The sequence below is a fragment of the Elephantulus edwardii genome, unplaced genomic scaffold (genome assembly GCF_000299155.1).
Source record: "Elephantulus edwardii isolate Elephantulus edwardi_28Jun2011 unplaced genomic scaffold, EleEdw1.0 scaffold00147, whole genome shotgun sequence".
NCBI classification, from domain to species: domain Eukaryota; kingdom Metazoa; phylum Chordata; class Mammalia; order Macroscelidea; family Macroscelididae; genus Elephantulus; species Elephantulus edwardii.
The window spans coordinates 5,254,324-5,266,407 of record NW_006399897.1 but is presented as its reverse complement, the minus strand read 5'-3'; the positions used below and the strand labels follow the sequence as shown (position 1 = coordinate 5,266,407).

The window sequence follows — 12,084 nt, the reverse complement described above, 5'->3', positions numbered from 1 at the left end:
AAGAATTTTTCTTTTACTTTTCTGAGAGGGTAGTGTACTAGGGGGAGGGTTAGGAGGGGAGAAAAGTGCAACAATGATGAATGGAAATACAAAGTCTCTGTAAATTTTCATTGAAATTAATAATATTTTTTAAAAAGTACATGTTGCTAGAAGATTTACTTTACAAGAAATATTAAAGAAGTTCATTAAGTTAAAAAAGTTAATAGATATTAACTTGAATCCACAGGGAAAAATGAAAAACACCATAAGTGACACCTATTTGAATACGTTTAAATAATTGTACTCACTTATTGTTCAGCCTTTTAAAAGGCTAATCATAGGGTTGCACAATTTGATGGGTGAAGGTGGTGAAGAAAACAGGAAAGATATGCTGTTAAAAACAATGTATTCAGGCTTCATGAATAAACCAGTATAAAATAAAAAAGACACACAAAAATAAGTGCTTTGAAATCCATGATACATATATTAAGATTAGATGTGATAATGGTCTTATTATAGTGACAAGAGTGAAGTCTAGAACTGAAAGTTATTAAGGCAGAAAAGACATACTTGTGGCTGCTCTGGCGTGGTGATAATCGTCTGAAAAGGCAGGGACTTTTGCTAAAAGCTTGAAAAGCCAGTTGGACTTAGGGAGGAAGGAGATGCTTATCAATTCACATGAACATAGAGAGAATATGGAATCTAAGATATCATAAGATGATTTCCATGCAAATCATGAAGGGATAAGTGTATATGGCAGCAGCTAGTGTGACTCTTTATAATAAGTTAGTCTTATCAAGGTACTCCTCTTGCTGGACCTATAATGGGTGCCCCAGCTCCTTCAGATGGGCCTTCAAAGTGTTGCAGATGATACCTGCCCACCCCAAACTGGCATACAACAGAATGAAGCACTGTCCAGTTGTACTCCATCCTCTCATTGTTGCTGTGCTTGAGCCAATTGTCACTGCTCCTGTGTCAAACCATTTTGTTGAGGGTCTTACTCTTTTACACTGACACTCTACCAACAATATTGACTGACGCTCAGCAGCAATATTGCTGTTATTGTTAGGTGCTTCTGAGTTAACTACAGCTCAAAGAGACCTATGAACAATAGATCTTAAAGTTGACCTATCCTGTGCCAATTCCATGACCTCTCACATGCTCAAACTTAATATTGATTAGGTACTTAAATGTATTATAGTGTTCTAGAAATGCTAACAGATAAGGAAAAGTGGAATCAATTTTTTGGAACAGTTTTGACTGGATCCAATGGCAGTAGGTGTACAGGTGTGCAAAGGAGGCATGTGAATTATCTTCATGATCTTGAATTCCTCCAGTAATAACCTAGTGTGGTTTCTCTAGGCTTTTATTTTTTTGTTTTGTTTTTTATTTTTAATTTGTTTTCTTTTTCTCTAATAAATACTTTCTTGCTTTCTTTGGGCATGTGACCAAAAAAGTCCGGTCCTTGGAGAAGGACATCATTCTGGAAGGGTGGAGGAACAGCACAGGAGAGGAAGACCCAGGATGAGATGGATTGATACCGTAACTGGGCAATGGGGAGTGGTGTGTCAGAAGTACTGAGACTGGCTCAGGACAGGACTGGGTTCAGAGCTGCTGTACATAATGTCGCTATGGGTCACAGGTGACTGGACAGCACATAACAACAACAAAAACAACAACAAATACATAAATAAAATGTACATCTTTTTTAAAAAACCTCTACTCAAGCTCAGACAATGGCCAAATGAAAATGCTCAGTTTAATTTTGAGTTATTGGCATGCATGTGGTTTGTGGTTACAGAGGAATGTGTTCATGTGTGTATGTAAAATAATGATGATCACTGTTGTCATCCTGGGACTAATTCTCTGCAACTTATTAGACAACACATCTGAGCATGTGCTATGGCTTTGCCTGAGGTAGAAAAGAAGGCAGATAAAGCTCTGAACCAGTTCAAATGGAAGAGGAGGGTATACATTAGAAGCACTTTTCCTTCCCCTGCTGTCTCTCTGGCGACAGGGAACGTGTGGCTGTTTCCTAAGAAACTGGGACCAAAAAAAGTAAGTGAGAGAAAACAATTTTCCCTTGGCTCCTAATTTTTGGAATTTCTTGCTTTTAGCAATGTAATTTCTAAGTGCATCACTGGGCATTTATCTGACACCTACCATGTATAATCAATTTTCTGAGAGAGTAAGATCTTTCCCATAAAACTGTAAAGCAGTAGGAAAGATTTTTATGGTCCTACTCTAATAGAAACCAACATCTTTTACTAAAGCACTTTGCTTTTTCAGGTTTTAAGTATTGGTTTGTATCCTAGGTTTGCAAGTACTGTCTAAATCCAGCAGTGATAAAATGTTAACATCTATAAAACCACCAAACCAAACCCATAAGCATCAAGTGGTTTTGCAGCTCATAGAGGTTTTCAACCTCATAGAAGTTTCTAACTCATAAAAGCTATTTGGTTTCTGAGGTTATAAATCTTTATAGGATGATGCTACCCATCTTTATCTTTTGGAGCAGTTGGTGGATTCAAACCACTGGCCTTCCTTTTTGACAGTGCAGCACTTAATGCATTATGGCACCATGACTTCATTAGCACTGAGATACAGGAAAGTTTATCTAACTAACAATAACATGATATCAAGTTTCTTTTTGTCTTTTTTTCAATGTTTGCACAATAGTGTATATGTGTATGACTTAATGAATTATTTACCTTTGTAATCAATAATAAAAAAATCTTTGCAAGCTTTATATGTACTAAGTCCTTCAAGTAAATAAGCTATTTAATCTTTTTAACAACACTATACGGTAGGTGTTTAAGTTTCCAGTCCTTGGGAAATGACTTCATGCTGACAGAAGTGGAAGGTAAGAGAAGAAAAGAAGACCCTCAACACGATGGATTGATATGGTGATTGTAACAATGGACTCAAGTGTGTCTCGGATTGTGGGGATGGCATAGGATAGGGCAAATGTTAGATCTGTTGTTCACAGAATTGCTGTGAGTCATAGAGAGACCTCTGTCGGCCTAGTGGATAGAAGTCAAAGGTGGGTGATTTTAATCTTCATCCCTCAGTCCTGGTTTTAATTTATTTTAGTTTAACGTTTTTTTCTAAGTGGTGTAGCACTGGTCTGTCCATTTGTTGTGCAGAGGTAACTTGTAGCTGTTGTAATGCTAACACTGTGATACTGATGTGTCAAATGCAATAATGGTGACTCATAGTGGACAGTGTTTAGTGGAGCTCCCAGATTAAAATAGGCTTAGAAGTAGGAGTGGCATCCACTTCTGAAATTGCTTGCCTCCAGAAACTCTATAAGCTTAGAGAAATGATGAAAGTTACACAAGTGTTCAGGTCTTTAGTTCATAGGGTCGCTCTAAGTCATCAATGATTCGACAGAACTTAACAACAACAACAACATAAGCTAGGTGCTCCTTCTAGGTATTAGTGAGCTGACATGGCTACTTTGGCCACTTTGAACCAGACAATCACATGATCTATTATGCTGAGGATGAAAAATTGAGAAAGAATGGTGTTACAGTCATAGTAAAAAGAGACCATTTCAAGATCAATCCTGAAGTACAATGCTGTGAGTGAAATGATACTATCCATATGCATACTAGAAGACCTGTTAATATAACTATTATTCAAATATATGTATCAAAATCTAAAGCCAGCCAAAGATGAGGACATTAAGGATTTCTACCAATCTGCAGTCTGAAAGTGATCAAACATGCCAACAAAGCATATTAGTAATAATTGGTGACTGGACTACAAAAGATGTAAACAAAGCAAAAGGACTAGTGGTCAGAAATTATGGATTTGGTAATAGAAATGAGGCTGAAGATAGAATGATTGAATTTTATACAGTCGGTATTTATTCATTGTAAATATTTTTTAAAAATACACCAAACACAAGCAGCGATTCACCAAAAGATTGCACAGGAATGAGATTTGACTACGTCTCTGGACATGATTATTAGAGAAGCTCAATATCAGCTGTTGAAACCATGCGAGACACTGACTGTTGAACATACCATCAATTACTTATATGCAAGTTCAGCTGAAGCAGAAGAAAATAAAAAGAAGTCCACAAGAACAAAAATAACCTTGAGTCTATCCCACTAAATTTAGAAATCATTTCAAGAGTAGGTTTGAGACATTGAATACTAATGATCAAAGATCAGATCAGTGAAGAAAGCAAAGGGCTATTACAAAGACAGAGGAGAAAGAATAAAATGGATTTCAGAAGAAACTGAAAATTGCACTGAAATGTAGAGAAGCCAAAATAAAGTAGGCATTGCAGAAACAAAAGAGATGTACAGATTTCAAAGGACAGTTTGAGAAGACAAAGTATCACAATGAATGTACAAAAAGCTGACCTAGAAACTAAATAGGGAAGAACTCACTCAGCATTTTTAAAGATGAAAGAAATAAAAAGAAAATTCAAGCCTCAAGTTGAAACACTGAAGGACGCCATAGGCAAAATACTACAATTTCCAGGAAACATCAGAAGAAGATGGGGGATGAAGAAGGGAAAAGACAGAAGGAATATACAGATTCATAGTACCAAAAGAATTGGCTGACGTGGAACCATTTCAGAAAGTAACATATGGTGAGCTCTGGTGGCCTAGTGGCAAGAAGCTGCACTCCAGTCCAAGAGGTGCATGGTTTGAATCCACCAGATGCTCTGCTGGAGAAGGAGGAACAATCTCCTCCTGTACCAGTCAGATCTGATTTGACGGTACAAAAAAAAATTAAATAATAAAATAACAAAAAAAGAAAGTAATGTATGATGAAGAACCAATGGTAATGAAAGATATTTAAGCTGCACTGAAGACATTGGCAAAAAATAAGGCCCCAGGAGTTGACAAACTACCCACTGACATATTTCAGCAAACACATGCAGCCCTAGATATCCTTATCAGGTGTGTCAAGAAATTTGGAAAATACTTATCCAGCCAACTGACAAAAAAAATTCCATATTTATTCCAATCCAAAAAAAGAAGCTGGCCCAACAGAATGTAGACTTTACTGAACAACAAAACTAATATCATATATAAGCAAAATCTTGCTGAAGAATATTTTAAAAAGAGCTCAAACAGTACATCAACAAAGAGCCACCAAAAATTCAGACTGGATTTAAGAGATTTTGGCTCTATGCATATCATTGCTATTGTCAGATAGATCTTGACTAAAAGCAGAGAATACCAAAAGGATGTCTATTTGTGTTTAACTGACTGTGCAAAGGCATTTGGCTGTGTGGATTAGAACAAATGATGACTAACATTGACAAAAGTAGGAATCTCAGAACATTTGGTTATATTCATATGAAGCATACACCTAGACCAAGAGGCTGTTGTCCAAATATATCAGCAAAGGAACACTGCATGATTTAAAATCAAGAAAGGTGCATCAGGGCTGTGTCTTTTCTCCATAACTACTATTCAATCAAATAATTAGAGAAGCTGGACTCTATGAAGAGGGTTTTGTTTTTGTGGGTTTTTTTTTTCAGGATTGGAGGAAAACACGTCAAAAGTTATACAAATACACAATCTTCCTTGTTGAAAGTGAGGTAGATTTGAAACACTTATTGCAGGAGATCAAAGACTATAATCTTCAATATTAATTACATATTAACATACCAAGAAGACAAAAATCCTCACTGTTAGACCAATAAGCAACAGCAACATCATGATAGATAGATAGATAGATAGATAGATAGATAGATAGATAGATAGATAGATAGATAGAGAAATATTGAAATTTTCAACAATTTCATCTTACTTGGATTCACAATCAATACCACTGATACCAGCAGTCAAGAAATCAAAATACATATGGCATTGGGAAAATCTACTGTCAGGGACCTCACCAAAGTACTGAAGAGCAATGATGTCATTTTAAGGACCAAGGTGGCCCTAACTCAGCTGATGGTCTTTTTATTTACTATATGTCTGGAAGTTGGACAATGAATAAGAATGACATAGGGGATCCTGGAGCGCATCATGCTTAGGGAAATATCTCAGTCACAAAAGGACAAATACTGCATAGTACCACTGTTATAAAGCTCATCTGACTTGGGGAGTTGGTAAGAGAATAGGATAAGAGTGGATAGATAAGGACCATTGCATTGGAATAGATGAAAGAAAAAACTGTCTGAAAGGAATATATGACTATACATTATATTTACAACAGCCGGAATACGAGGTACATTGCAAAGGGGGCTAGAGAGGGGTGGTGTAGGGAATTGTGCAACAATAAATGAATATTTTAAAAATTGAGAGAGAGAGAACTGGGGCAAAAGAAAGGTAGGGAGAGGAGGTAAAATGTGCAATAATGAAAGTCTAACTTGTCTGTAAACGTTTGCTAAAATCACAATTTAAAGAATAATTTATTTAAAAAAATAAGAATAGGGGGATGGATTATGGATCATTTTAGGGCCTGTGACATTGCTACTTTTCATGTCACTGGCTGCACACTTGTCCAGTGGACCAACAGCCAGAATAAGAGATATCCAGGGCAGGAACGCTCTGGAGGGCCTACGGAAGAGGCCCCGCTCTATGGAAACCTGCATTATCTGCAGACAAGACGGCTGTCTCAAGAACCAGGGTCAGAGGAGCGGCAGGATCCGGTCCCATCGGGCCCCACCAAGGCTGTAGAGGACGTGATGTGCTACACCAGCCTGCAGCTTCGGCCTCCTCAGGCCCGGGCCCCCAGCTCTGGGACCCCATAGTAGGTATTCAGAGGTAATACTGGACTCTGAGCCAAAAGACCAGGCCTCAGGCCCTGAACCGGAGCTCTAAGCCTCAGTATGTGCCCAGACTCGCCACGTAAGAGCTTCCTTCCCGGATCAGGTCTACGCCAACAGCCAGCCAGTACCCAGCTGAGGTGGAGGGCTGACATGGAGGCTTATCTCAGCCTCCTCAGTTGCAGGGGTTGCAACCTTGTGTGGGGCACGGTGACTATTCCACCCCCCTAGTGGTGGGGAACCACTGTCCCATCACAGGGGGTGAACTTTCCCGAGATTCTTGAGCTTGAAAGAGGCATCTCAGAGGAATGGTAGGCCCCCAATTTCTGGAAGATAGAGGAAGCAAAGACAGTCTTCTCATCTCTTTTCAGCCCCTCAAACCCCCCCGCCCGGTTTCACTTCCTCCTTTTCCTCCTCCTGGAGTTGAACCAGATCCCCCCACTCCTCCCTCACAGTCTGCTCCCCAGACCTCATCGTCTTTGTAGGCACAAGGAAGTGAGCAATGTTGAGGTGTAGAACCCTAAGTATGTGGGTGGCTATTAGTCTTTGGGAGCCCACAGAGGGGAAGGGTCCTCTAGCCCAGGGACCTAAGGAACTCAGACCTGTTCTAACCTGGGAACTCTGGGAGGAGAACACTAGCCTCCACCATGCTGCTTCTGTTGTGCCACCACTGTTTCAAATAAAACTTCTCAAAAAAAAAAAAAAAAGAATAGATGTGTTTGAGTTGTGGATAAGAGTACTGAATGTCTTGTGTACTGCCAAAAGATTAAACAAATACATCATGGACAAAGTGCAACAAGGATGGTCTTTAGGCAATGGGTAGTGAAACTTCATCTTAACATGCTTTACGTGCGCTATTAAGAAAGGTAAGTCCTTGCTTGGAAAGGTTGAGCATCAGAAAGAGAATCTGGATTGACACAGTGGCTAGAACGATGGGTTTAAGTATAGCAGAGATGATCAGGACGGCTCAGGATGCAGCAGGGTTCATATCCATTGTTCACAGGGGAGCTATGAGTCACAGTAGACTTGACAGAACTTAACAAGAACACTGGTAGGTCTGTAAGGAGCACTAATGGCCTGTCCATAGTGAACTGCAGGGCTAACCCAACGGCAGCATTCAGAGTGGTTAGAATCTGTGATGGGCCAGATTTACAGAGCTTAAAAAACAAGAAAGTGCCTAAAGGCACGTGGTTTGATCCATCAGTCACTCTGTGGGAGATAGATGGGCCAACTCCTTTTGTGGAAATCAAGGCCTCTGCAAACTCACTGGAAGATCAATTATGGGTCAGTTTTGACTGGAGGGTACACAACAGTAACAACATAATGACTTAGAATTATCAGCATATGTTGATAATAAAAGACACTGTTAATTGTATTACTATTTTAGAAATTCTAAGAACAATACCTATTACATGTTTTTGTCTATTCTGATTGGTCCAACCTTGATATACCTTAGAGCAAGAAAGCGTAGACTCACACTATGATATTTTTTAATGCTTTGCAAAGCTAACTATGTTTTTAATGATATTGTTACTTTAAACCTTTGGGAAATAAAAAATCAGGCAAAAAGGAGTTGCCTGATGTACCCCATAAGAGAAAAGGACCTTGTTTGTATCATCTTCTTAGTCATGTTTTGTCATTATGTAGCATTGGTCTATCTGAAGTAGGAGCTCACAATGAGTGACAATGAAGTCTCTTGTGCATGTCTACCTTTGTAGGTTGGCCTGATTAAAATGTCATATTCATGTGAAAAAAAAAAACAAAAAACAAACAAAAAAAACCCCAAGAAAGTAGAAAAATACCACATGCATTGTGGTAAGGTAGTAAGTATGCTTAATTATACTATGAAGTCTTTCTTTTGTAGTGAACAACAAAATCCATTAACTATAAAGCTCTGTGTTTTATATCTGAACTGGAATAAACACAATAACAACTGAGTTTTTTAGTTACGCTTTCCTCCTTTATTCAACTACTGCTTTTCTGTAAAACATATGATAAAAAAATGCTTTTGACAGAATTTTTATTTGCAAAGATCCATAAAACAAACATTTATTAATCAGGCAGTTGTTAGGTGCCTTTGAATTGAATAGGACATGTAACAATGAACCATATGAATGATGGATCTGAACCCTGTCCTATCCTGTACCGTCCTCACAACTTCTGACAGACTCAAACTCATTGCTGAAGTCTTTTTATCAACATGCCTGGTTGAGGGTCTTCCTCTCCTTCACTGTTCCTTCACTTCACCAAGCATGATGTCCCTCTCTCCTAGGATTAATCCTAGGATTAAACTCTCCTAGCAACACAGCTAAAATATGTGAGATGATGCTTTGTTGCTTTTGCCTCCAAGCAGCACTCTAGCTACACTCTCTCCAAGACACAGCTGCTTTTTCTTTTGCTTGTCCATGAGATATTCAGCACTCTTCTCCAATACCAGTTCAAAGATATCAATTCTTCTTCCACCATTCTTAGTCATTGTCCAGCTCTCCGATATCTAGCAAGTGACTGAAAAGATAATGTCCTAAATTAGTCACACTTTGATCCTCAAACTAACATTATTGTTCCTCAGTAATTTGGAGAAGTCCCTGATTAATTTGGAAATTTAGATTATGGATAAGTTTTGTATTACACTTGAACATTAGAATAAATCATATGGAACCATTTTTTATAAACAAAGCCCAAATATTTTACCCTAAAATGTATTTGCTTTTAATAGAAGTTTTGAATATGTCTTTAATAAAAAAATATTTTTAAGTGATACAGAATAATTTACAAAGGAAAATAATAATTCAGACCTACCTCCATCATGCAAATTCTGCTTCCCACTATTGCTATCAAGTCAATTTTTATTCTTAACAACCCTATTTAGCAATTTTAACTATTTTATTACGTTTCTTTTCTATCAGAGAGCTCTGGTGGCCTACTAATAAGAAGTAGCACTCCCAACCCTAAGGTATCTATTCAAATCCCAACTGCTCCTCAGCATAAAAATGGGCACTCTCTTCCTACAAGATTTGCAGCCCCTGAAAACCCACCGGAGGGTCTGCTGTGAGTTGGCTCTGACTCAGTAACATATAGCAAGTAATGATGACTTTTGTATTAATAATATGTAGATAGATGATCCATATTGCTGTCTTGAATCATCAGTTTCAAACATTACTGAAGATATACCTGAAGATAGAAGGTTTAAGACTTGTTGTGATTGTTACGTGCCACTGAGTTGTCATCATCTCACAGCTGACCCTCCAGTGGGTTTTCAGAGGCTGTAAATAGTGCAGCAGAATACCACCCATTTTTCTCCCAAAGAGAACTTGGTAGATTAGAATCAAACCGTGTTCCTTTGGGTTGCCAGGACAATTCCTTTTTAAGTTGAGTTTAAGATATTACAAAATTAAAATAAAAGTCTTTTATGAAATGTCAGGCGACAAGAAGGGTGCAGTTAGAAACTTGAGGCCAGATCACATGCATGCCAGGGTAGTAGCCCATACTACCACTTGAACACACAAGTGAGTTTTGAAACTGGAGGGGAGAAAATGTCTTCAGTAACCAACTGGCATCTGTATTGTCCTCAAAATTAAGAATGTGACCTTTAGCCTCTTCAAATAATGGAAGTCCATCTTGGAGTCACTCTCGGAAGTGCTAGGTAAAGATAACCAAAGGAATCCTTATTGAAAGCCTTTTTCTTGCTGCTTGCATTTAGCTCATACCCTTTGACTGGCTGCCTGGATAATCCAGGACTTTCTAAATTCCAGGGCATTGTGTGTGCTGGCTAAGAAACCCAATACCAAGGCAAAGGCTCCAGGAAGTCTTCCTAAGAAACACAGTCTATTTTGTAAACAGACAGCTCGCACTGGATTTAAGACAAATACACATAAGCCACCACTTGTTTGTGTTTGCTAATGGTCTTCAGGATCTGGACCAAGGTTTTAGCTTAAATTTTAATTTAACCAAGATTAGTGTATGCTAACAGCAATCAGATTGTTTCCTTCATTTACAACTTGATAAATGTTGTGCGGGTCAGTGTATGCCACTTCATCTTGGTGAGCTTACTAGGGAATGACGTCGGCCACCTTTAACAATGACAAGGGAAAGACAGGGAGAGGGGAGCATAGTTTGGGAAATAGAAATAAACTAAGAAGTGCAGAATGATGAGAACTAAAATAGCTGGGTTTTCTGAGTAGTTCCCAGTATTTATTCTTGGAAACCTTGAGATTATTTATATGATCTTAAAATACTCTCTGTAGTCCCTGGATATAACAAAGCTCAGTTTTTATTTGGAGCTATCATAATAATTAGATTCCCTCCTCCCCATGCCCAGATTTTTTTAATAATTCTATTTAAGCAACAAAATAGCAGTGCATCTCATGGGATGGACACACATATCCCAGCAGGTGTGGGTTTTGTTGTACTGGTTGATATATATCTCTGACATCTGCCCAAAACTTAGAAGGGAAAATGACAATGAGCCTTCGGATCTGTTTCCACTCTGTTTTGCGTTGTAAGAACCTTAAGATTCCTAGATGTCAGAGAAGTCGGTGCAGAAGTTCTCACAAGAAACATGGATTCCGTTTTCCTTTGTTCTCCCTGTCCTGTCTGCCATAAAACTCACATAACCAATTATTACAAAACACTTCTGGTGCCATAGTCCATAGGGATTTGCACTATTAACCCAAAGATGGTACTGCTCTGACAGAATCCACTGGAGGTTCCGTGAGGAAAAGATGGGAAATCTTCCCTCATAAGATTTGTTGTTGTTATTATTAGGTGGCAGCAAGTCGAGTACTACTTATAAAGATTCTATGAACAACAAATCTGAACACTGTTACTGAACACGCCATCATTACAATCTCTGACATACTCAAACTCGTTGCTGCTGTCACTATGCCAATCCACTGGTCGAGGGTCTTCCTCTCTTTCACAGCCTCTCTACCTTCCCAACCATAATGTTCCTCTACAAAGAATAAACTCTGCAGGCAACATGCACAAAGCATGAGACAAAGTTTCATCATTTTTGCCTCCAAGGAGCATTCTGGCTGCACCTTGTCCAAGACATATATGTTTGTTCTGTTTGAAATTCATAAGATCTTTGGCACTCTTCTCATACCACAGTTCAAAGATATTAATTCTTCTTCTGTCATCCGTAATCATTGGACAGCCCTGAGATGCGTAGCAAGTGACTGAAAAGACCATAGTCTGAATCAAGTGCATCTTAGCCCTCAAACTGACGTCATCATTAGTAAATTGGAGAGTTCCTTGATTGTAGATTTTCACAGTGCAATATGTCTCCTAATTTCTGGTTAGGACTGCTGTTACCAACGGTATTGATCATGGATCCAAGTATGTTGAAGTTATTGGCAATT

The 12,084-nt window shown here is 38.6% G+C and overlaps 1 pseudogene; it reads left to right on the top strand.

Annotated features, from left to right (window-relative positions):
* The first annotated feature begins 1,881 nt into the window (after nucleotides 1-1,881).
* LOC102865438 lies at nucleotides 1,882-6,863 on the top strand (annotated as a pseudogene).
* Nucleotides 6,864-12,084: the final 5,221 nt, after the last annotated feature.